This window comes from Tenrec ecaudatus, chromosome 16, assembly GCF_050624435.1.
Source record: "Tenrec ecaudatus isolate mTenEca1 chromosome 16, mTenEca1.hap1, whole genome shotgun sequence".
NCBI classification, from domain to species: domain Eukaryota; kingdom Metazoa; phylum Chordata; class Mammalia; order Afrosoricida; family Tenrecidae; genus Tenrec; species Tenrec ecaudatus.
In genome coordinates, this window is record NC_134545.1 from 3566091 (window position 1) to 3593272 (window position 27182).

Sequence of the window (27182 nt, forward strand, 5' to 3'; positions counted from 1 at the left end):
ATGTTTTCCTTTGGGTTGATTTCCAATTTCTGCATACCCTTACAAATTCTGACACTGTACCAGGTCTAAAATAACATTAAATTTTCACAACTTCGCCATTAAAATGAGTATTTAAAGTCTGGGTAAATAAGGTCTAACTTTTCTTCTATTGTAAAAGCAAAACAAAAGAGACATAAAAAAGGAAATTTTATGATATACTGTGCTTATCCAGCTATGCTTCATTAATTCACTTTTTAGTGAGGACATGGTAGAAGGGGAGACAGTGTAGTGTGTACAACATATGACTCTGAGAACAGGGACAAATGACAGAGCCCATCAACCGAGAACCTTTTCTCATCACAAGGGTCTTTGAGGCCGAAGGTTGGTGTTAAGATGATGCTGGAATGAAATACTGAAGGGACACATCTTCATGAAGCAAATCAAAGTGAACGATCCAGTTATTCACAATATTGTGCAAGGCCTTTGTAGGATTTACTTGTGGTCCAGCAAGAAACTGTAAGAACTTCTTCATATCTATGTGTACTTCAGCCATTCCTTCGAGGTTTCTACATATTTTCAAGTTCAATTCTCCATTTATTTTTGCTTCGATAGTAATTGCTAATATTTTTCAATTTTTCCACGACACTCTTCATAATCTTGAGCACAGGTAAGTAAATAGTGACATCAGATTCTGGGACTGTAGATTCTTGTAAATCCTTCCACAGCCTTCCAGGAATAACTTTTATGGGGATGTCATGTGTCACTAAGAGACTACTGTCTGATACAGATAACAGTTCTAGAGAGACCGTAAGGCAGGGGAAACACTTATTAGTCGGCTTGATTTGTAAGACTCTCGCATTCTGTGCAGTTTTCAAGGCTCAAGATAAATTTTCTGGAGTCAGTTCTACATAACTCTCATTGTTTTCTTTGGACATACCTTCCATTTGAAATTCACTGAAGACGTCCTCGCATGAAGTTGTTCAGACAGGCCGTGTCCATGATCAGGGCCCAAAACTTCATGGCTGGGACTCGCAGTTCGACCACAGGAGCGTTTGTTTGACTTTAAAACTTTATGGGAGTAGACGGCCTCATTTTGCTCCCGCAGATTGGCTGGTGGGTCCAAACTGCTGACCTTATGGTTAGCCACTCAGTGTGTAGCCCACTACACCACTAGAACTGCTTTCATCTCTTGAAGGATGTTATATATAAGTCTTTTGAATTCCTTACCAAGTAGTTCTATTACCATTTCTTCCTCAGGAAGGTTTCCTGTCCCTTTGTTTGCTCATTTTTTAAAACCAATTTATCTGCTTCTTCATGTGATTTGTCACTGACTGCCCTCCCTGAGGTATGACGATATTTACTTATTTGCTCTTCACTTGACTGACTGTATGTATGTTTGTTTTGGGCTGATTTTGTTTTGATGCCTTCTGAGCACCCCCCTCCCCTCTTTTTAAGTAGAATGCCTTTATTCTGATGTATTACTCCCACTGTTCTTGTTTTTGTGGTTCTGGTCTCTGAGTGCCCTTGGCTATGTTTGTTGGCTGAGTGCAATTTCCTCTCACTAGTTGGTAGGTGGGTCTCACCCATGTGGACGTCCTCTCTGGGAACACTCCTTTGTCGTCCCTTATTGGACTGAACCGACACAGGAGAGCAGGTTCTTTCTCTGGTGTTCAGTGACAAATGTAGGGCAGTCAGAGTCCCTCCTCCATCCTGGTAGGACCATGGGGTGGGGGAGGGGGGGTCAATGCTGACAGGGAGTGTATTCTCTGGAGGTCAGGGCAGAATGCACCCATATTCTCAAAGAGTGCTGCCCATTGGCCCACGGTGCATGCATGTACTGGCATCTGGTCGGTGGGGTATCAAGGAGTTTCAGTGCAAGTGCTGCTGGCCTGCAGGAACTGTTTGGCCTTGGGAGGTACGTCATTGCAGAGTCAGAGGCATGATGAGGGCACTAGGAGCTCCTGCTCGCTACTTGGCAGAGAGGGGTATAGGCAGCACCTGTAATGACGTGGCTGGTATTTCTGAGGGGATGTGTCTACCCAGCTCATCACCGAGTCCTGGGAGCAGGGCGTATTCTTCTGGTCATGTTATGGGCACCACCAAGTCCTGAATTGCCAGGGCAAAGACGCACAAGTCACCCATCAACATCTGGGTGGCACAGGAATTCAGAATGCTAGTCAGTCACTGGGAAGGTGGGGCAGCCAGAGTTGGAGAGGGTGGGTCTTGCATCTCTAGTCACTGGTATGGCAGTAGGAACATGGTGGTTGGGGTGGAGGGTATAAGGTCAATGAAGGTCAATGGCACAGGAATGAATACTGCATATCACCAAAGAGAGCAGGGATAGGGGGAAGCATGCTGTCAGTCGCTGGGAGAGTGGAGGACGCGGGTGGGGGGAGGGAGCATGTTGCCCTAGTCTTTGACAGAGGCACTCCTTATGTGCAGACCCTGGTCAGGACCTGGCTCCAACCAGATGGGAGGAAAGAGTGCTGGTCCAGAGTCAGGTCAGGTAGGAAATATATAGCCACCCCACTAAGGATGCTCTACTCTGCCAGTGTCACCTGCCGAGATGACCTGGTGAGTAGGTCTGCCTCTATTGTATGGATCCCTCACTGCTCTGCAGATCACGGGATCACTAGGGCTCTTGCCTGACCTCTTGCACTTTTCCTCCTATCTATATGTTTTGCTCACCATGCTTCATTCTGTATTGGTCAACACAGTCTCGGCATCTCCTATTGGGGTGTGATAGGTAGGTTTGTTGTGCCAACATGGCCAACAGGAACATATGGAATTAATCAGGTCACAATTTGATTGGAGGGCAGAGATAAATGACTCAGCAAGGCCAGCTCCTCATTCCTCTGCTCTCTGGTGATCAGACCAGTGTGGGGCTGCATTAGCTAGTTCTCTGCCTCAGCTTGTGAGCTATACTACCTGTAGGACAAGTCAACTTATGAATCATGTCATTAGAGTTTGAGGTTCCTTTGAAACCTGCTTCACCACGCTGCTGGTGTATACATCACTTGAGGCTGGTGGATCCTGTCATCTTGAATTTCTTGGGTTTCAGATCCCATCCCAGCTGCTTCACTAAGCTCCTGAACTGCTGACTGTTGGTGACCTGCCCTGCTGTTTGCTGCTGTGGGTGGGCTCTTCCTGCATTTCCTGAGGGACTCAGCTATCCGTTTCCTGGACCTTGGACCCAGCAGCTCTTCTGAATTGAAGGACTTCCAGTATATTAACTATTCCACTGAAGTGAGTTGAATTGAGACATCTGTACTGCTGTGTGGACTAATTAGCTGTTATATTCCTTCCCGCTGTATAAACCTATCTATCTAATCATAAGTGTCCTGGTTTTGAGTCTCTATAGAACCCTGTCTAACACATGAGGATACTGTGAAGTTTTTTTTCCCTACATTCCTCCCTCACTTGGAAAGGTCCTGGCTTTGTCTCATGATGACCAGACTCTGCCAGGTCTGCTGGCAGCTCCTACATTCTTTTAAGTCTTATCACGCACCGTTTTTACTCAGTTTCCACCTCCTTTCAGCACGCTAATTCTTCATCCTTTGGTTTGCTGTCCCTGGTTCCCAGGATTTCATCTGTACCCTCTTCACTTGATTTCCTGGGTCCCTGGCTGTCGGAGGATGAACGGCACAGTGGTGGGACCAAGCTGCCATCTTGGGTCATCCTGGCTATTGAGATAGTTTAAATTCTGCTGCTCTCTAAGAATCCAGGTACAGAGGAATATCTTCTAAATGCAGAATTTGGAAAGCACGGCGAATCTCATTTCTTTAAAGCAGCAATATAAAATCCATTCTGAAAAGTTCATGGACATGACTTATAAAATACCTGGACTGTTTCTCAGACGCGCCTAAGAGTAGTCAAACAACCCTTAGGACTAGAAGCAATGTCTTTCTTCTTGTTTATTTCTCTCTTCCCCAATGTCCAGTCCTAGACATTTTTAATAAGTTATTTCTTGATAAGTAATCACTGCATCTTCGGTAATATATGTGACTGGGAGTTGGTGACTTTGGATCATGCAGAATGGCTGCTGACATGTTCCCTTCAGCCGGGCCCAGCGGAGAGCTGCTCGGGGACTCCTTTGAAGCAGGGCAAAGGGCAGGGCAGGACACACGTGATTTGGTGGGGGTGGGGATAGGGAGTTGTTTCCCCCAAGGTGCCACAGACAAAACTATCCCATTCCTTCATTTATCCTCCTTCCCTTTCATTTCAGAGCAGCTCATCAGCCCTGATGTGTCAGAAGCGCTCCATGGTGACTAGGAATAGCTCTGAGGATGGTGAGGGGAGATAATGCCACCACGGCGCTCACTTCACAAGCAGAGGCTCTGTGGAGTTGAGTCTGCGTTCCCTTTCTCTGTGGCTCATCACATGTGGCTCTGGGCTCCTCTCTGGGCTTCACAGATTCCAGCAGCTCTCCCTCATTAGCATTTCAAGTGCCACCATGACAGTCTCCAAAGGACCTACACAATGCTCCACCTCCAACCTGAACTCCAAGGTGGCCTCTTCTTCAGGCCTGCATAGCTGTTGGCTTCGTGGACCACTGCTCAGTTGGGGGGCTGGGGGGGTAGATTCAGTCTCCTCTGTTGCTGTGATCACCTCTGTGCCAGTGGTCATTACACTGAGGGCAGGGTCCAGACACCCTGAGAATGAAATCTAGAAGTCGACCCTCGGGTTCCAGCTTTATCAGGTCAGTCTTCAGTCGTGAGCTGCTGCTGCTCTGGGGGCGTGAGCTCACCTTCCAAGACAGGAGAAGGGTTGGCTTTGCAGTGGCTTCCCTGCCTGCCTTTCTGGGTGGAGACACTTCTTAAACAGGCTCTGCTTGCATGGTGGACCTGAGTCAACCAGCTGGCTCACTTGAAGGTAGATGTGGTCATGCGCTCTGCTGTAGCATGTGGTATAGGAGCGCAGGTCATCTGTCCCCACGAAGGACTTCCTGCCATCTTCCCTCTGCCACACTGACCATCCAGGTTCCAAATGAGGGCTCAGTCTCAGCTTGGTCCCAGAGTGAGGCCAGCACAGAGCAGTGGCCCGAGCTCACAAGCTCTCACGATTCATATGCATACATACATTCTTTTACTTCTGTCAGATAGTTCTATTATGAGCATAGAAAGCTAAATGAAACTTTTTCTTTCTTTCTTTGCTTCAAACAACACATTTATTCTCTCATAAAGAGGCCAAAGGCCAAAATCAAGGTGTCAGTGAGGGTGGCCTTCCGTGGCCTGAGCAGGAGACTCTATCCCATGGCTCGCTCCCACCTCTTCTTGGTGTGCACGAACACTTCACCCCAACGTCTGTTTCTGTCATCACGTGGCCTTCTTGTTTGTTGTCTGACTTCTGACTTTTTAAAGCCCACCTGGCCCCACATTTAGAGACCCCTAATCTTAAGATCCTAATTAGATCTACCAAGACCCCATTTTTTCAAGTATGTCATATTCACAGGTTCTGGGTACAGTCTTTAGGAAGAGTCCACATTCAAATGACCAGAACAATAATAAGTCACAGAGGTGGATGACATGAGATAGATGTGATAGAATGGTCTCAGTGATTCAGAAGCTTAGTCCATCCCCTGCTTCCCCAACTTGCCCGCCCACTGAAAGATGGTGATGGGCAGTGGGCATAGAGTGTCCCCTTGGATAAAGTCCTATTTACCTCATTTAAAATCACATGGGATTTCCCTACATAGTCCAAATAGTTGGTTTGATTTTCTTCAGCTGAGGATACATTATTTCCAAACAATGCATTGCTTTTTTAAAAATCATTTTTTGGAGTTCATACAACTCTTATCACAATCCATACATACATCAATTGAGTAAAGCACCCTTATACATTCGTTGCCCTCATCATTCTCAAAATTCGTCTTCTGCTTGGGTTCCTGGAATCAGCTCATTTTCCTTTTTACCCTCCGCCTCCCTCCCCATTCCACCTCCCTCATAAACGCTTAATAATTTATAATTTATAATTTTATTTTATCTTACACTGCCCAGCATCTCCCTTCACCCACTTTCCTGTTGTCCATCCCCCAGAGAGGAGGTTATATGTAGATCCCAGAGATCGGTTCCCCCTTTCTACTCCCTCCCCCCCCACTTCCCTCCTGGTATTGCCACTCTCACCATTAGTCCTGAGATGTTCATCTGTCCTAGATTCCCTGTGTTTCTAGATCCCAACTGTACCGCCTGTGCATCCTCTGGTCTAATCAGGTTTTCAAGGTAGAATTGGGATTGTGATAAATGGAGGGGCGAAAGCATTTAAGAACAAAAGGAAGGTTGTGAGTTACATTATTGCTACACTGAACCCAGTGATTCATCTCCTCCCCACTACCCCTCTGCAAGGAATGTCCAGTTGTCCACAGATGGGCACTGGGTCCCCATCATGCACTCCCCTCATTCACAATGATATGATTTTCCCCCCTGCCTTTGTTGCTTGAAATCTGGTCCCCTTTGCCTTTCATGAACACACATGTTGGAGTGGTGTTTCCATGTGGGCTTTGTTGCTTCTGGGCTAGATGGCCGCTTGTTTACTTTCAAGCCTTTAAGTCCCCAGACGCTACATCTCTCAAAAGCCGGGCACCATCAGTCTTCTTCACCACACTTATTTATGCACACATTCGTCTTCAACGTTTATGTGGGGAAGGTGATCACACAATGATGGTTTTTGTTCTTTGGTGTCTGCTACCTGATCCCTTCAACACCTCGTGTTCACTTAGGCTTGTGTGCTTCTTCTCTGTGGGCTTTGTTGCTTCCGAGCTAGATGGCCGCTTGTTTGCCTTCAAGCCTTTAAGACCCCAGACACGATATCTTTTTGATAGCCGGGCACCATCAGCTTTCTTCCCTGTTTGCTTATGCACACGTTTGTCTTCAGCGATCATGTCAGGAAGGTGGGTATCATGGAATGACCGTTTAGCTGAGCAAGGTGCTATTGTATTGAGGGAGTGCATGCGAGGAGGCCCAAGGTCCACCTGCTACCCTACTGAACCTATAAATATATGCACATAGGTTTATTTCCCCCATAATCATAAATATATTTACATATGTACATGTCTGTATTTAGGCTTCTATGTATGCCCTTTGCCTCCTATCCCTTTCTTCTATTTCCTTACGCTTTCCTCCTGTCGCACTACCATGTTCAGCCTTCATTATTGTTTCAGTAATTCCTCTCGGTTACCTTGCCCTTGGTCACTCCCTACCAGTCCTCTTATCCCCTCCTTCCACTGGTTTTGAACTACTCGTTGTTTCCTTGTCCCTGGGTTGGCCAACACCTCCTCCCTTCCCCTACCCCCCACACTCTCATCCCTCTGGGACTGTTGGTCCTGTTATTTTCTTCTCACATTGTTTGTCCAGCCTATCTTATCTAGGTGGATCTACAATTATAGTAATATGTGCATAAAAATGCAGATGGCTTTGACAGCACCAAAGTGGCACATAAGAACATGGTGTCGACAGCAGCAACATCGACACACTAACAAACAAAAAGGCCGCTGACATACAAAATTTAAAAGAAGAGAAAAAAAATAAAAAAACAAAAATACAGGGAAAAAACCCAAAAGCTGTTAGTAGTTCGAGATCTGTTTGTTGACTTTAGGAGTGTTTTCTGGACGAGTCTGATAGGGTGCCACGTCCTGGCCCCAAAGTCCATCCTTTTTTAACCAAGAAAATACAAAGGGAAAATTGGCCTGAGGACTAAATTTATAAGTCCTTCTTTACATTTTGTCGGTGGACAATCTTTTGAAAACTACTCTGTGTGTGTACACCACCCTGGGGTGGCACCAGAAAAAGGCTGTGCAAGACCACTGGGGGAACGGTAGAGGGGAGGTAGAAAGTAACCTGCTGGAGATATTTGGAATTGGAGAGCCCCAATGGACAGAAATTAATCGGCCGAAACGAATAACCCACGCATTCTCCTTATTTCCTCAAAGACCCAGCTCTTTTCTAGTCCTTAAAGAAGCTGCTGTGATGCCTACAGCAGGCTTTACAAAGGAAAGACTTCCGAGGTCTTTTCCCACATTCCCAGGGTCTAGGGATCAATCCCGAGACTAAGACGTCCCTGATCTCTTCTCTGTATCCAGTTCTGGAGCGAGGCCAGGCCTGCCAAACGCACGGGAGACTCAAGCTATGCAGGCTACTAGCAGGAGAGTCATATCGCCCTCACTCGCCAGCCAGGACCAGCAACAACATCCCTCAAATAACTGACGTCCCCCTCCCACTCTGCACCCGCTGGGAGGCCTTCAGCTCCCAGGCTCCCCAGCCTCTTGGGCCCACCTTTGATCTGTAGTGACCACATCTTTACATACAAGCAGAGCTCATTTCATTGTGTCCTGCCTTGAAGGCTCCCCACAGATACTGCGCTTTACCCAGAGAAGGTCTGCAGCAACCCTCCCCAGAGTCCTGTGTGAAGGCCACTTCTCCAACCCTGCGCTCACTTGGAGTCTCTGTGTCACTTCTGGTCTGGTCCCACCGTCTTTCTGACTTTGTCCATGAGGCTCTGGCACACCGAGGTGACCAGCACTGTACGGTGCGCAGAGAACTTTCCCACTCGCAGGGACACCAAGCAAGGTGTGTTGACTCCCTCGCGTGCTGGTGGTGGGCCGCACTGGAACCCCCAGGATCTCTGAGGCCTGCCCGGGCCAGTATTTGTGCCAGGAGCTAATGCTTCCTACCGTCGGGGATCATGAACGTGGCACCTGGGCTGAGGTAAAAGATCAAGCCATGTCTCCCAATGTCCCCACTCTGGCCCAGATGTCTAGGCTGCACGGCGTGAGAACACGTTACATTCTTGATCAACAGTCATCGAGAGAATCATCTTCCCTGCATACTGGGTGTGATGAGAGGTGGTCTCCATGAGACGCTGGGACATGAAACATTCCACGGCCTGGTGTTCCCAGCCTCTGCATGAACAGGAGTTTGGCATGCACTATGGTTGAGGGGCAACTCACACAAATACTCAGTGCCGAACTCTGCCTAAGGAACTGCCAAATGCATTGGGACACACGCTTCTCTTTGCGCGTTCCAATCAATCACAATTAACCCAGAAAGCCTGTCTCACTAATCAAGTTCCCTAACTTCTAAGGCATGGCTATAAAAAAAAAACCAAGCCTGCCTCTCTTCATTCAGTACACACAGATAGGGAACCAGTCGCAATGCACTCAAAGGTGATAAACTGGAACCCAAAAGGCTTGCTGTTAACTATCTGTATAGCTCTAATGGAATTTTTTTCCTTCTGAATTTCTATTTCTCCCCCCTCACATGGGCTTATTCCCTATGCCCACAGGGCACGTGGTGGGCTGCTAGGAGGTAACTTGGGAACCCACAGGTGCCTCTAAATGACAGCAAGTGTTCAAACATCAACTGTTCACTGCACGCCCCCACACTTGAGGCGGAACTATCACATGATCTAAAAACAACAATCATAGCTACTGGGTAGGAAATGCTCATTCTGCTCCAGGCATTGTTTGGAGTAGTTTACATCTAATTCATTTAAATCTATAACACAATAAGAAATAGCAACCAAGAGATACTATGCGGCAGAATTACTTCTACTCTGTACAGATTAGAAGAAGTAAATGCTGGTTCCATGAACTGCCTGGCCCCAGGTTGCCTGACGACTGTATGTCAGAACTGGGCTTTGACCCCACACTGCCCGCTCCAGCATCCGCGCTCTTAAGGAGTAATTCTCTCTGATCACATTTGTAAAATAGAGACATGACGCCCTTTTTAAAATGAGTCTTCTATATGAAGAAACAAAGTGACCCTTAAATAAAACGCTAAGGTGGATAAACTTGGCTGCTAAGTCAACACTGGAAGTTCCAATGCACCCGAGGGGTCTTGGATGGAAGGCCTGGTAATCGACAGCCACTGAGAACTCTGTGGAGCTCAGTCTGCTGGGGCACAGGGCATGGAGCTCAGTCTACTCGGGCACAGGGCATGGAGCTCAGTCTGCTGGGGCACAGGACAGAGCGGTGCTGGCTCCACTCCGTTTCCATGATGATCAGATGTCATTTTTACATGACTGATCCCTAATCAGGAGGCAGACGCATGTGTGCTGACAAGGATGTGTCCACTATCCCCTTAGCTTGGCACACCCAAGCCTCATCAGTGAGCATGCCGAGATGGACTGCTTGGTGATCTGATCAATGTGCTTATGAAAATGCCCTGCCATCCGCGATCAACCACACAGAAAGCAATCCGTCCTCTCAGATGGAGGACTGATAAAACCAGGGTCCCATGGAGACATATTTCAGGCTGACGGCAGTGCCCTCAGGCATGTTGCCACAGAGCACATCAGGAGAGGCTGTGGACCAGCACTCCCTGGAGGCCCACTGAGCAGTGAGAGCTGGCTCTCAACATGCGCTTGGCTCAGGCAGCTGTTTGGCTTGCAAGGGACGGTGCCAGCACAGGCTTGCTGAGGCAAATGGGGGCTTATGGGGAAAACACAGGCGTCTACGATGCATCTTACCAGGAGAGAGCAACTGGAACTGGCAGGAGGCTGGAATAAGGACAAGGACCAGAGCAGAGTAAGGCAGCGCCTTTCCTGGCTCACACTCCTCTCTGCCCGTGCCCACAACACAGGCTTTCTCGGTCCCTTCACCTGGCCCAATCAGGGCCAACCTGACCCTGACCCTGGCCCTGGGCTCCTGTACTTTCCTCTTCAACTGTCCACTTGAGGCTGGACAGAAGCCCTTGGGAGATTCTCAGAGAACGGCTCCGATGAACCCAGCTGCAGCTGACATGTCCACTCTGATGTCAACTTCGCATGGTCCACGGGTGGTGCAAGCAGATCAGCACACAGCTAGCTGCTAACCACAAGGTCAGTGGTTCAAACCCACCAGAGCCCTGGCTACCTGCTTCTAAAAGGCCACCACCTTGGACACTCTGTGGAGGGCAGTGCTACTGTCTGTACACACCGGTCTGTGTGACTTGGAATCAACTCCCGGGTGAATGAGTCTATTCCATGGAGGGAACTTTGGGTTGGTGTCCTCTGACACACTGCCCATGGAACCAGGCATGCGGCAGCAGCCTCGGTGAGCCCCGCCAGGTAAGGGAGGCAAAACAGAATAGTGAAATACAACAAAGTACAAGTGAGCATGTGATGCAGGTGCTCTGTTGGTACGCTGCTTAAGCCCTTGGGGACTAGCCCAGAGGTTAGTGGTTCAAGCCCACTCAGCAGCCCAGAGACAAAGGCCTGCCGATCCATTCTTGTAGAACCCCAGGCAAGAAAAGCCTAAGGGCCCGTTGTCAGGGACTATGAGTGAGAATCCTCAAGCTGGCACCTGACAGTAACAGAGACCCCAAACCTTGTCCCCAGTGTGTTTACAGAGGGGTCTGTGAGAAACACCCAGTGCTATACAAGGTTAGCTACCCTTGAAACCAGTTCGTGGGGCTCAAGTGACTTGAAGGCCCAACCAAGAATTCTACCAGGTAGAGCCTCCCCTCGGCCCTGAGATGGTTCCCCATGCATTGGGGAAGGGCTGGTCAGTGACTCTTAGAAATGTGTGACTCTTTTGCTCTTATTCTCAATGACGGTGTGACAGTTACATAATCTACTGTCAACCTGAGGGAGGGGTGGAATCTATCCCTGTCAATCAGGTCACAGCTTGATGACATCATTTGGAGGCACAATGGTTTCACTGGGGGCCAGACATACTCTCCCTGCAGAGCCCTGGTGCTGGAGGAGCCACATGGAGACCCACGCCAGTGCTAAGATGCTTCCACCACCACTGGATCCACAAGACTTTCCACCACTGACCTGTGATCTTCCTGCATTCTGCATCATTGCATGTGCTGTGTGAATCTGAAGAGTTATTTATAGACTGGTGTGGGACATATGGTCTAATATTGGACTCATGGACTTGAACTGGACAGGGCTGGGATGTTTTCTTAATATACAATTGCACTTTGATATAAAGCTCTCTCTCTCACACATATGCGTCTCCCTGGATTTGTTTCTCTAGCCCACCTGGACTAACACAGAAGGAGATGCATTTAGAGGAAGACAACGTGCCTCTTGCTGTTTGCCGGGGTTATCAAGTCAGCTCCAACAGTGACCGTATGTGTAACAGAACAAAATGCTGCCTGGTCTTGGACCACCCACCCCGACATTCCTGTGTCCATATGGTCACAAAGCATGTGTTACTGTCCTGCAGAGCTAGCTCTTTGCCACCACTCTGGAAGTCAAGATGTTCAATTCACATCTAATGACTAAACACTTTAAAAGGAATTATGCTCCACTCTTTTAACTCAGCTCTGGTCTAAGAAGCGTCCCAGCAAGGGATATCACAATTTCAGTCTGAGCACCCATGATGTGCAGAATCTAAGCATCGGATTTGTGCTGGGGAGGCAGAGTGGGGCAGATGCTCCTTGTGCAAGAGCTCTCCCACAGCAGGAAGGAGGAAAACAAACGTTCCCATCACTTACACTAGCGCACAGCCTCGCACAGGGCCATGTGGGGCCGAGTCAAGAGAGGAAATACAATGGGGAAAATAGAGAAAGCTCTGATTCACATTTGGAAAGGCCCTATCTGTTCATTTATTTCATTTTCCCCCCAAACAAAAATGTATACAGTATGCCCTAGTCTCAGCTCTCAAAATAGAATCATGGGACTTGTGGCGAGAACCTCACTGATGGCCTGTTAGGTGATGACGGATGGTGACACACGCTGTGGTAAAAGATGCTTCTGGAATGGTGTGGGGCTGAAATCCACACTGAGCAGGGTTCCCTGGGCCATATCCACACATGGCACTCTGCCCTGGAGACGCACCAGGAATAGCACGAAAAATCACCTGAATGACAGCAAACAAACCCGCAGACCCTATCTCTGTGAACGTAAAATAGACAAAGACCAGAAGGAAGTGTGGAACTATAAAACAAAAGGACCAGGCTGTCTGGCTGCATAGACACTGCTGGACCCCTTTAGACTATGGCCCATAATCACCTTTCAAGCCTGGGACGGACTGCACACCCATGGCTCTACTCTCAGCCAAGCAATAAGCCTATAAGGTGAAGGGCTTTCAGCCAAGCCAAAGACCTATGCGGTGAACAACAACGCGAGGGAGGCGCTCCTTAGAATAAGCACCCCTGTTGTCTTGAGCACCATTGGACAGTCCCAAAGACAGAGCGTAGGAACTGGTCGGCTAAGCCCTGGGGCAGTGACCTCTCTGTCTCTAAGCTTGGCACAGTGACCAGGCCAGGTCCTTTCCTGAGCATAACACACTCTATGAGCCAAACAAACAGTCTTTTAAACAACTTATTCCAATGAGCATTCACACATACCAATATCAAGTCAAGAAAACGGGCAAGACTTACCAGTGAAAGTGAGTGAGTTCCACTCCATTGCAGTGGTCCAGAAGCTCTCCCCCCTCTAGACTCTGGGCTGGAATGTTCTTCAGTTTCTGTGGGAGGAACCATAGGTGTGGTTGTAGGGGTTCAGTCCTATAAGGGGTGCAGCCTCAAGCGTTTAGTCTGATAGCCTTGGATTCTGTCCAGTTTCGGTTTCCTTGTCAGCCATGTTGTCCAGGGTGAATCCATTTTGTATGCCCTCTTCCCCAGCACCCTCAGAGGAGCAGCATGTTCCAAAGAACAAAGTTCAAAGGGCAGAAAAAGCGCAGGAAAGAAAAATGAATGAGAACGCGAAACACAGGGAGGAAGGGGAAAGAGCCTATCACATGGCGGAGATTACTCATGAATTTTGGGGATTACATTTGTCATCAATCCCAAATGTGGATGAACTGACTGAAGAGAAAATGGGTATACTCTATACACCGCCACCTAAATCACATATGCATTTGAATTTTGTTTTTAAGCATATATACAAACATAAAATGTTTAATTGTGTGATCAGGAAGAGAGTTTATTTTCCATTTCACTCATAAGCAGTATTTTAGACACTGCAGACTTTCCAGACCAATAGTCAGTCAGTCGGCCTCCATTCAAAAGCTACAGCCCTGACTGGTCTCTGACCGCAAACATCTCCCGAAAGCCTGTGAACATGTTCTTCCTGACACTTGGCAGTAGGGGTGCTTGTTGACATCCGGGTGTGTGTGTACAGAGCAGGTGTTGACTGGTCTTGACTCCAAAGGTTCTTCACAGGCAACTAATCCAGGTTCTGTAGACTGAATCGAGTCAGGAGCATGTTTCTAGGTATCCAGGCTCAAAGCCCCATGTGTTTACAGATGCCAGGCTTGAGATGATCAACTCCCATTTGCTTTTAATTTCCTCACGCAATGTTTCAAGTCAAGTTGCAAGAAATTATGAATGGCTTTGTATTAAATTATGTAGAGGTGCCGCGTTGGCACTGGATGCTCAAGTTTGACGAGGTTATTAAAATGACGACACTATAAATTACCAGAGCAGCAAACACAAAAATCCACAGACTGGTTGTTTCTTCCTCTGGGTGTTGACGTCTTTTACAGCTCTTGGAAGCTCGGGCACAGCGCAAATCAAACATTTAGCTGCTGAGCGACTCGGGCTCCTGACATCCATCAACAGGGTTGGTGCTGACTCACTGAGCATGGCTGGGGGTGAATAGCGCAGGCCATCTCCCCGAGACTGGCCAGCAGTGTGTGCACACCGGAGCTACGCCAGATCTGAACACTTCTACGTCAGCCATAAACAAGCGACACCACAGAACCGATCTCTGTCCACGCAGGGACAGTCCCCACCATCAGTGACCAAGTGCTTTCAGCCTTCACTTGTACATCTCATTAAGTCTGACCCTTGGCAGCCTTGCCTCCTGCAGTGAATCCGTGTCAGAGCGCAGCGGAGGGCGGTCGCCAGCACTGCGAACCAAATGCCCAATGTAAGACATACGAGGAGAAGATGCAAAGCGGCAGAAGATGCTTCATCTCTCCCCCGTCTGACAGGCAGATGAATCTCCCACGGCGTCCCGCACCCCAAACCCGATGCTAAAAGCACGAGGTGGCACCCGTGTTCTAAAACACTGCTTTATGACTGCGGCAGCATCCAGGAGACCAAGGGTATTTCTGGATGGATTGCCTGGGCCATCCACCCCTTGGGACCACAGAACCCATGGGGCGTTCTTGGCATGGGGGCAGTGAGAAAGCTTTACCTGGAGTATGTCCTGAATTCGTGCATCTCTGCATCTGACTGGGGACCAGGTTGCGTTATAAATTATGCACCTGCCCCCCCCACCCCCACCGCTGGGTTTTCTCGGCATCAACCCTCCAAATCTTCTTATACCCAAAGACGAGAGAGGCAGGTGGAAGCTCAAAATGCCAGACTCTCCTGGCCCTAAGGCGCACCGACCCTCTTGAGTATCCCAGGCAGTGTTTTTGAATGAGTGAATAAGTAATGGAATGCCAAGTGTGTTCCACTCGAGTCCAGAAGAGAAACGCACTGAAAGGCGTATGTTAGGGAAAAGGGCCCGTCCGTCTGTCCATCAGGTGTTTGGAGCTGCTGCTACGTCAGAGGAGGATACACAGGTGCATGGACGTCAGCTGCCACCCTGCCCGCACTTCCATTCTTGCAGGACAGCAACAGCCAGGCCAGGAGGGGGCGGGCTGGGGAGCCATCAGAGGAATGTTATTCTGGGAACTCAAGCTTGGTCAGGATGGTGAGAACAAAGACACGCTTCGATTTTCCCCCTTTATGGGTCACGTCTGCACCTATTCCTGCAAGGAGACCCCAAGGAGCAGTCACAAAACACACAATTTCTCAAAATCAGACCACTTTCCTCCATGTGCAGGGCATGCTCCACAACACTGTGCAAAGAGGGAACTGGGTAGGAACAGGGTAACTCTGTTGGCGTTGACAGGGCTCTGAGGCATCTGAGCTGTGAGGCCGATACAGCGAGTACCTTCTGGAAAGATCTGTGTGTGGGATCCAAGAATTGAGAGCCTAGAGAAGCAGTGGAGGGCACAGGACCATGGGGCAGCTCTCCCAGGAGGGCAAAGGAGGGACAGTGGGCATGGGCTTCAAAATCAATGGATGCATTTTGTTCCTCACTCTATCCGGACCTCCTGTTGGGATTCCTTTCAGGATGGTCCTCCTCAGCAGTAGCTGGGCACCTGTGCCATCCTTCCGGTCTCGTGGTTGTAGAGGCTGGTATTGGCCAGTCTGTTAGCCCTCCTTGCCAACCTTGACTTCCTTCACTCTTCTTTGCCCAGGAGATGGAGGGGCTGATGCTGCGCCTCTGATGCTGCTACAAGCTTTGATGACCACAGCCCTGCCTCACTCGAGTCAAAGGTGTAATGCTGATCCCTCCGGACTGTTATGCCAATTAACCCTGGTGTGCCCCACACCGCGATCCTCACTTCCGAAGCCTAGTGATTCATTCCCTCAAGGTGTTTGGTAATTAAAAAGGATCACGGAGCTGACGGAGATTGGCAGAAAGCCAGCTGCCTAAGGCTCTCAGACAGTCTAGAAGCCCAGAACTAAATTCAACCCCAGGCTCAAGGTAAAGCCATGTGACACACAGGTCTGTAAAGTAAGCAGTCACACCAGGGAAGTACACCTTTCAACAAACAGTCTGAGGAGGGCACAGGGCAGCATATGCCCAGGGAGAGAGCTCAGGAACCAGGAGGGAAGAGGAAAGAAAAATGAATGGAAACAGGAAACACCAGGCGGGAAGTGGGAGGAGCGATGTTACATTGTGGGCACTGAAGACAATGAGAGAAGCCAAGAGGGGTGTAAGTTAGTTGCTGAATGGGAGACCCATTTGCTCTGTCAACTTATACCCAAATCACCATGTTCTGGTTCAGTGCATCTGAGGTGAAAGGGAAAATTCTAACTGGGGGATTGAATCAGAAGGAACTGATTCCAAGCCCTTATCTTGGCTGCTTTGTTCTGCACAGCTTCTTCCAGAGGATCCTGGTGGACACCTTGCTTGGGAAAGCAAGGCTTTCCTCATTGCTCTGTTCACCCTTTCCCTCTTGTGGAAAAGGCGTTGCCTGAACAGACACACACAGTCTGACAGTCAAGGAAGCAGACAGCAGAGTTTTCCCTCAGGCAAGGCGGGCACAGTCTGCCCGCAGGCAGCACACAGCAGGGTGGGTCAGCAACAGTGAGCAGCTCAGGAGCTTAGCAAGTCAGGTCTCAATGGGGTCTGGAACTCCAGCACGGTGACAGGATCTACCAGCCTCAAGTTCAAGTCATGACAAAGCAGGTCTCAAAGGAGCCTCAAGCTCTAACAACATGACCCATAGGTTGGCTTGGCCCACAGGTAGTGCAGCTCACTAGCTCAAGTAGAAGCACACTGGTACAATCACCAGGGAGGAAGAGGAAGATGAGTTGCCAGCAGTCTTTATTTGTCTCGGTCACCCTCCAATCAAGCTGCAACCTGATTAAACTTCTACCCCATATGCCGATTGGCCTAGTTGGCACAATAAATCTAATATCACACTGGGAGGACAAACAACGATGTCTCAGAAAACTTGCAGCCAGAACGTGCCTTCTAAATTGAACTGGTAAGCCTTCAGCTGGCTCATGTTGGACGCAGCACGGAGAGAGATGCTGTCTGAGTGCCAGAATAGGTTCTTATGGTTGGTCAAGCAGAAGGTCAGCACAAGTGAGGGAAAGCTTCAGTAAGATGGACTGACATAATAGCCATGGCATGGGACTCAAATACATGGACGAGCAAGATCATACATGGCACAGGAGCAGACAGCACTGTGCATGCTGAGCAGAAGGTCTCCTCCACGAGCCGGGGAATAGCATCAAATCCTGAAGCCAGAAATGATGTGTTGTGATTCCACAACTCATTTTAAAGGAGTTTTAATCATGGGTGGGAAGTAGGGTTCTAAAATTGATATGGCAATGATTGTACAATTCTCCTTGTTATGACTGAATGGTTGAATTGTATGATATGTAAATTATGTACCAATAAAACTGTTATTATTTTTTTTTAAATAAAGAAATGGTCTGTTGTTTGACCACTGATCTCTTGTGGTTTCTACTCTGAAGAGTAGAGGTGGTTTATTGTTCATGGGTTTTGGAGAAGCCTCTGTCTCCCTTTCTCTAGTCTCCTGGATCTAGCTCCCTTGCCCCTTCTGTCTTTTTGCAGTCCCTCCCATCCAGAGCGGGAGGATGAGACATCCCAATGACCCAGTGACTTGCCTTTCTGACCTTTCCTTAATTAAGTGGGTCCTGGACACAGACACCCAATCCAGAATTGACCTGAGGACACACACACACACACACACACACACCACGCACAGACACGCACACGGCTGTTAGCCCACTGCTGTCTGGAACGATAATGACTATTGTCTAACAGGCAGTGCGTCTGCTTCGTGTGCCCATCCTTCAGCTCCTTAAGGAGAACAGGTCCGAGTTTAGGAAGGAAAAAGAGGGTCCTTTTATTTTTTAAAACTGCTTGTTCAAGTCAACAATGGGGGAAAGGAAAACCCTAGCCTCATATGAAAAACATTCTCTGAGACCCTGCTCTCGCAGTGTGCAAACAGGGAGCAGACAGAACAGTCACTATTTCTGAGCCAAGTCTTTGCAGGTCTGCTCCAAAGAGAAGAAATCATTTCTTAAATTGCTTCAACATTTTATTTTGATAACAGAGCAAAACAATACAGAGGGGAACTATTATCTGGCCATTGGACATCCTGGGTTTTGTTTGTTTCTTTTCTCTCTGGCTTGCGTTCCCTCAACTTTCGATTTGGATCACAAGCGGGCCCCAAATTACTTTCCAATTCCATCTCCCAGCCTCTGCTTGCACTCAGCATTCACTCCCTAGTTGACTGTGCAGCAACCATTCTCACTTCTGCTAGCAGCACAAGGTTCTTCTGGGTGAGGTAACCCTTTCCTTACTCTCCAGATGCAGCCTTGGTTAAGCATGGGGCCACTGGCTTAAAGGTCAGTCGTTCAAACCCACCAGGTGCTCTCTGCCAGGACACCTACAACAACCCTCTCCCCCACGGCCCCTGGTGGCTGCTAAGGGGGAAGTCCACACAGAAACATGTTGGCCCAACAATCTGCTTGTGGAGGATGAGCCCAGCTCTCCACAGGCTCAGCGCCAGTGGGAGTGACCCAGTGGCTTCTGTGTGTGTCCCTGGTTGTTGCAGGATTCATGTTCATGTTCCCAGAGGGAGAAGGTGTTTGGATTTAGGAGGCTGAGTGGGAGCATCAGGAGCCTGTCTCAGACATGTGCAGGAGCATCTGCCGCTCACCAGGCGAGGAGGGGTGTGATTTCACTGCACCTCATGTCAGAGGTGGGAGCACCTGAGAGTCATGTGGCTGATGCAGGATCAGGAGGGACCACTCAGAGGATGTCATCCTGGAAGACAGTCAGTGAAAATGAAGAAGGCCCTCGACCCAATGGGCTGACAGAGGCTTTAACCGTGGGCTCAAAAGCAGCAGTGGGGATGCAGATGATGCAGCACCAGAAGCACTTCCTTCCACTGTACATGCGGTCGTCATGAGCCAGGAAGAACATCTAATGTCAGCCACAGGTGTTTGGAGCCATGAGTCAGGATGAGCTCACCTAAGATACATGTTCAGATCTCTGGGGCTTTCCAATATCCAGAGCTGTGCTTCCCACAGTGGGCAAGGCCACCCCCCGGGGGACGCTGGAACCATCCAGGGGGGCCGTAAACATAGACTTTATCTATTTTTATCCATCTGCTACACTTTATCGTGGATTGTGGGCTTACCCTGGATTATATGAAGCTATTTGTAAACTGCAGCATGAAGCATAAATACTGTAGAACAAAACGTAGGCTGCAACTTAAACAGGCTCTCGCTCAATGGTAGCTCATGCCGTCGAGTTGATTGCTGCTCATGAGGAAGCTCTAAGGCAGAGTGGAACTGCCAAGACTGTCCACTGTTACTGGGGTAGAAAGCCTTCTCTCTGCCACCCGCAGTTAGCAACCCATCACCACCATCCCACCAGGGCTCCTCAACGAAAACCACCCTGTAATTGAACCCTCCTTTAGCCGAGAAAACTGCCTCTTGGATGATAATGTCATGTAAGTGTTTTTAATTGCCAGGGGAGGCATTGAGTAATTTTTTTCCCCAAACAGTAAGGCAAACAAGCTTGGGAACCTGTGGTTAAGGAGAGGTAAGGAATTCATGCTGCCAAAGAACCAGGATGAAAACCAACCACGCAAACTCACCAAGGCTGCATCACCAAAGCCTCCTGGGGAGGACATGTGAGACCTGTGACAACTATGTCTGAGAGATTAGGAGACGGCCCAGTAGGCTGTGCAGGAAGGCCTCCATGTCTGGGTGCATGCAGGCAGGTTCAGCCCCAGGAGCAAACACTTCATTAGGCAGGACCCCAGGCACAGCCCCTGGTGCATCCCTAGTGACCCAACTGAAAGGTTTCGTCTTTCGACTCCAGAAGGAAGTCTACGGTGTAGACGCAACATGAGCCCTGAAACTAAACCCCGACAGTCTGAACAGGAGCGAGCCAATGACATGAACATGGCACTGCTGGTTGTCTGCACCTCCTGGCAGGTCAGGAGTGACCCGCTCTGTGTGGGGCCGGTTGGAGTACTGGCGTCTGGCAGCATGGAGAACTGAAGCTGGCCTCTTGGAACTGGTGTCCCATCCAGAAGTCGGCAGATACCCAGCGGCTACCATTTCTGTGGTAGTTGCATAATTTCTGTTCAACTTAATATAAAGTGTAGGGGTGGAGTCTAGCCTGTCGATCAGGTGTAGCCGATGGTACCTCCCTGTGGGAGTGGCCTTCTGCTAAGGAGGGTCCTGGGAACCTCCCTCTCTCTCTGCCTTCACCTTCTTGCTGGCTGGCCACACTGAGACCAGCCAGAGCCCCGTGATAAACTGGGCCATAGGATCCACACGACCTTGCACCTGCCGGACTATGAGCTTCCTGCATCCTGCATCATTGATGTGACTGCATGAGTCTGAAGAGGGACGGATAGACTTGAGTTGTACTGGGCTTGGATGTTTTCTTGATATATATATAACTACTTCTTAACATAAAGCACTTTCTTACACATATGAGTGTCATTCGATTTGTTTCTATAGTCAATCCGGCCTAACACAATTTCCAAGGAAAACAGAGACCAACTGAGTTTTCAAATCATAAAAATGAAATCGCCTCAGTCTTAGAGAACGCACTACAATCAATCTCACAGGCAGCGGGATTCCTTCTGAAGATACAGGAAAGAGACTTTTACAAAGAGAGTCACAGATTTTCTCCTCTGGGCAAAAACACGCAAACCTCCTGCAGGTAAGCCATGAAACGCTCCAGCCACATCATGTACACGTGCACACACACAGAGGCATATACACACCCAGGAACCACACACACAGACATACACACCCAGGTACATACACACAGGAACATACACACCCAGGTACACACATGTAGGCACAGAGGCATATACACACCCAGGAACACACACACAGGCACAGAGGCATATAAACACCCAGGTACACACAAACACACATAGGCATATACACACCCAGGTAAGAACACACACACACACACACAGGCGTATATACATTGAAGTACACACACAGGAATATACACACCCAGGTACACTCAAGCTCACACAAGCATGTACACACTCAGGTACACACACAGGAATGTACACACCAAGGTACAAACACACACTCACACACACAGGAATATACATATTCCTGTACACACAAGCACGCATAGGAATGTACACACTCGGGTACACCCAAACACACAGGCACATATACACACAGGGATGTACACACTCAGGTACACCCAAACACCCAGGCACATATACATGCAGGTATACACACATAGGAATGTACACTCGCAGGTACACCTCAACACAGGCACATACACACAAAGGTAGACACAAACAGAGGAATGCACATACTCAGGTACAAACACACATAGGCAAATATACACGCAGGTACACACACACACATAGGAATGTATACATGCAGGTACAAACACACAGGCATATACACACCCAGGTACATACACAGAGAGACAGATCACTACTGTACTTTATTCTTATTAAGATCAAAGTATACATTACACTATGGACTGAGTACAGAGGCCTGCTCCTCTTGTACATGACTCAAGAGTCAAAGTGACCTGGACACTGGACAATAGCTAACAAGCAACTTAGTGTTTTTCACGCAGTGAAAATTGCCCTTTTGCATGCATGCTCCATTAACTTGAATATGCTTATACTTGTTAACCCTAACATCCCAATCAAGAAGTTCAGCAGGTTCATTTCCTCCAATGAACGGTACACATATGCCCTTTGCCAGACAACCCACCCCCACAGTCAGTCCCCAGGGAACCCTGAGGCCAGACACTGCAGTCTTACATCTACAGCCTCCTCACGTAGCCTTCCTTGCACCAAGCATAACACATCTGAGAGTCACCTCCTAGAGTGTTGCCTGTAATTGTTGCTCTTTAGTGTGAGCAGGACGCCAGTGTATGTGGTTCACTGAATTTGTGGAGTCACCCATTTGCAGTGATTCTGAATTGAAACTGCTATAAACATTCAAGTGTAGATTTTAATGTGACCTTGAGTCTTTATATTTGGGGGGTGAAGACCTAGGAGTGGCAGTGCTGGGACATACAGAGAGGGTATGTTTTGCCTCCTAAGAAACCCCCACACTGCGTCCTTCCCACCAGCAACAAGTGCGGTTCCACAGTCTCTACTGTGCATTATTAGGTCGGGCATTCTACAGAGTATACAGTGGCATCTCGCTGTGGGACTAGTTTTACTTCCCTCGGGACAATGGCACAAGCCCAGATGGTATAGTGGGTTATGAGTTGCACTGCAAACAACAAAGTCAGTAACTCAAAGCCTCCAGCTACTCCAAGGGAAAAAGATGAAGCCTTCTACTCCCATAAAGAGTTAGTCTCAGAAACTTGCATGGGGCAGTTCTAGCCTGTCCTTTAGGGTGGCCGTGAGTCAGAATAGACTCAATGACAATAAGTGAGTGAGTAAGCCTAGCTACTAACAGAAAGGCTGAGAGTTCAGAACCACCAGCTGCTTGAAATGAGAAAAATGAGACTGCCTGTCTCCGTAAAGTTGCCAGCCTTGAAAATGCTCTCATAGAGCAGTTCTTGTGCTGTCCTCTGGCTCTCTCTGAGGCGAAATCGTAACTCTAAAGAAAGGCTGATACTTTGTTTGATTTGGTGGATTTTTACTGACTAGTGAGGTTAGCCTTTCGCATGCTTCAAAGCCAGCAGTGTAACCAGCGAATCATCTTCAATGAAATGTCAATTCATCTGTTTGCCCATTTTAAAACTGGATTATGAGTAATATGTGACAAACTTCTCATGCATTTTCACTACATATGTACTAATTTATCATATGTGCTGTACAAATATGGCCTTTGGTCGGTCCCTGGTCTGAATGATCAGCCTAGCAACGCCTGGATGAGCACAGGTCTCTAAATGTCATGGGTCCACTTCCTGTTTTTTAGGACTCATGCTTTTGGTGTACGTTGGAAGAACCCCGGACCCTGCCCAAGATCACAAAGTCTTTTTCTCTTATGTTTCTTTCCAGAAGTTCCATACGTTTAGGTTTTACATTTAGATCCATGATCCACTTTGAGCTTTTCCTGTCGTGTCAGGAGTGTTTAGTTTGTTTGCTTTGCAAATGGACGTTGAATTGTTCTAAAACCATGTATTGAAAAGGCAGGTCTTTACACTCGGAATTGTTTGTGCTACCTCGTCACAGCTCAAATGGCCACGTGCACACGGGTCATTTCTGAGCTCTGATCCTGTTTCACAGACCTGCGTGCCCCTTCTTTTGAAAATGCCACTCCATCTTCATGGTAGGAGCTTCCTGGTAAGTCTGAGAATCAGAATGTGAGTCTTCCAAGTTTGATCTTTTTTTTTCTTTCCAAAGCTGTTCTCTTTTCTTTGCCTTTGTAATATACAATTTAGATTCCTCTGGCCAATTTAAAAAAATAATTTTTTAAGGCATGCTGGTCTACCAAATGAGATTGCACTGAATCTGTAAGTAGGTTAAGAAGGACTGGAGTCTGACAACCTGTGGCGGGTTGATGTTATCTACAAGTAAAGGGAGTTCAAATGTTTGTAAGAAACCGGAGCTCAAAGGTAATGAAAAGTTTGCGGTGAGTTTGAAGTTTCCTCTCCCCATGTAATATATGGCTGTTTTCTATGTGCAAATATAGAAAGGGTTTTCTTCACTTTGTTCCTGTGTATATCCTTTTCAGCATACGGAACCTGTGCAGTCTCCAGATTTATACCTAAGAATGCCATGCCTTTGAACTACCATAAAAGATACTGTATCTTCAATCTTCGGTGTTTGTTGCTGATATATTTGATTTCTGTATATTGACTTTGTATCCTGTGACTATATTCAACTCACTTCCACATTACGGTAGCTCTTCTTTCTTTTTTTTGATAGATTCTCTGGGATTGATGAATCGTGCAGTTTATAAATAGAAATGGTTTATTTCTTCCTTCCCAATGGGAATACTTTCATCTACCTTCTTGCTTTATTTCACTGAGCCCTTCAGTACGAATACTGGTGGATGGCACAGATGTGCCTGTCTTGCTCTTGGTCATAGGGAGAGAGCATGCCGTCTCCCACTTCGACGTGCCCTGGAGGCTCTCTCTGATGGTTTCCCCACAGTGCTCAGGACCACATTCTTTTCAATCCTGTCCACATTCCTAACAGACTTCTCAACGCTCTGGATGCGACACAGCTATGGGACACCGTTTGGGAAAATGCACCACCTTTTTGGCAGGCTTATGGAATCCCTGCTAGACCTAACAGAGTGGTCCCAGGGTCGCTAGGAGGAGCGCATCAGTGGATGTAGAAGGTCGAAAGCAGAAGCCTGACTTGAACAGTTGCAAGTTGTCAGCTGACAATTCTCTCTTGGATGCATGCTGGACCTGATCTGGTATCCAAAATCTTACATACTGGGGAGTTGTATTGTTTTGTTTGACTGTACTTATTAGGGGATATCTCTAGAGTGTTATGGCATTGGGGTCACCATGTTGAAGTTGTGGCAATTGGGTGTTGTTGGGTTTTTTGTTTGTTCTGGGTGTATGAAAACCAGGACAGATGAACCTATAGAGTCAGCAAGTGGAGAGGGGGTGGTGAGGTGAAGGGGAGATGGCATCAAGGGGTCTACATAGAAAAAGAATATTTGAAATGGATGTATGCATGGATTGTGATCAGAGTTGTACGAGCCCCCAATAAAATGATTTTTTTAAAGAAAAAGAATGTTTGGAAACTGATTGTGGTAGCAAATGTACAATTCTGCTGGACGTGATTAACCATGGGATGATTTGATATATTAATCCCAATGAAAAAATAAAAGTGGTCTCTCAGGAGTCATGTGAACATCAAATATCATCTATACACAATGAGGTTGAGAAATGTAAAACAATAACAAAAAGCAAATAAAACAAAAATTCCTGTGCTTGTTCCACCTCAAGGGTATGGATGAAACTTAAAAGAACACTCCAAATTCCCAAACTGGATTCCACTGCTTAGTGACCCTACCAGGCAGGCTAAAACTACCCCCGTGGGTTTCTGAGTCAGAAATTCTCTACTGGAATCCGAATTCTCTTCTTTCTCCCTCAGAGAGAGAGACTGGTGGTTTCAAACTGCTGACCTTAGCGTTAGCAGTCCAACACATAACCGCTCCCAGAAGTGTCTGTATCAGAGGAATCTGACGTGGACACCCGTTGGAGAAAAAGATGAGCTGACAGAGTCTTTAAGGAACGTGTTGGTAGCGCACTAGTAAGAAGCTGCTGCCCCAGGGGCTTCCCTGCGCTCTCTCTGCCTTCCTGCTATCCTGGGAACACTTCAGAAGCATTCCATAAGGAGACCTCCTCTGCCTTGAGGACAGCTTGAATTTAGGCAGGTGAATTGTACCCAGGTCCTCGCTTGAAGCACTACAAGTTGATGCTGCTTATTATCTTTTACATGATTTCCCAGGGCAGGAGCTCACCCAGCTGTCAAGCTGAGGGCTTTTGTAGCTAAGAAACTCCTGGATAAGCCCATTCCCACCAAGGAGTCCCAAGAATCTCTTGTGGTCACGGAGCCACCCATTGTTCTAGACAAATAACTACAGGGATATGCAAATGCTTCCTATTTTACAGATACTTCATTGTCCTTACTGCCCTAGATCCTCCAGTCTAGTTCAAAAAAACTAATACCACAAACACGCAACTGGCCCAGCTTTCCAAGTCTCCACAGGAGACTTGCCCTGAAGCATGGCCTTGGGCCCTTCTAAACTTGAGGACCACTTCACTTGCGCTTCACAAATTGGCACCACATAAAATTACCACAGGGTGGCCAATAGCCCTCACCTACGAGCAACCTGGTAAATCCACACAACACTCCAATGTATTGAAAAGCAAGGGTGTTACATCGAGGACAAGAGCACACCTGGCCCAATATTTTCAATTGCCTCATATGCATGTGGAAATGGAACACTGAATAAGTAAGATTTTTCAAAAATTGATGCATCTGAATTGTGGTGCTGGAGAAGAATATTGAAAGTACCATAGACTGCCAAGATGGGAAATAGATCTTGGAAGAAGTACGGCCAGAGGGCTCTTTAGAGGCAAGGATGGCAAGACTTCATCTCACATACTTTGGACATGTTGTCAGCAGAGACCAGTCCCTGGAGAAGACATCGTGCTTGGTAAAGCAGAAGGGTAGAGACAATGAGTAAAGCCCTCCATGCGAGGGATGAATACAGTGACTGTAACAGTGACTGGGCTCAGGCACAGCAACAGTTAGGAGGGGGGCGCAGGACCAGGCAGGGTTGCATCTGGGGTACACAGGGCCACTATGGGTTGAGCGGACTCAATGGCCCTTAACAGCAACAATACTGGGCAACTTGCCCTAACTCCAATTTAACTAAATCTGATTTGTTCCAATATTGTACATCATTAATCCAAAATTCTCTGGAACATTTAACACGAGTTAAAGGTTTGGGGGGAAATTTTTTAAACCTAATTTCTCTCTTATTCAACCTAGATATTATGATTACTGCAAAAGATTCCAATTGAAAGATACTTTTCAAATCTCAATGGGAGGGACCTTATCTAATCCTTTCACTAATTCTTACGCTGCTAAATTACAGGGAGCTAAGTCATGAGTCCATCTCTCCCAAATGAAAAAGAATATTGTTTCAATCTGGATGATTCCAACTGGAAAACTCAAACTGAAATTCAGCCACAGGGTAGCCAGAAGCAGATGACTAGGAGAATAAACAGCTCATTCCAAGATCAAAGAACTAGATATGAAAGTGAAAACGCGTGACATGACT

The 27182-nt window shown here is 47.7% G+C and overlaps 1 pseudogene; it reads right to left on the reverse strand.

Moving 5' to 3' along the window:
- Positions 1 to 367: 367 nt before the first annotated feature.
- Positions 368 to 27182, reverse strand: part of LOC142429576 (checkpoint protein HUS1-like) — a 42372-nt pseudogene continuing 15557 nt past the window's right edge.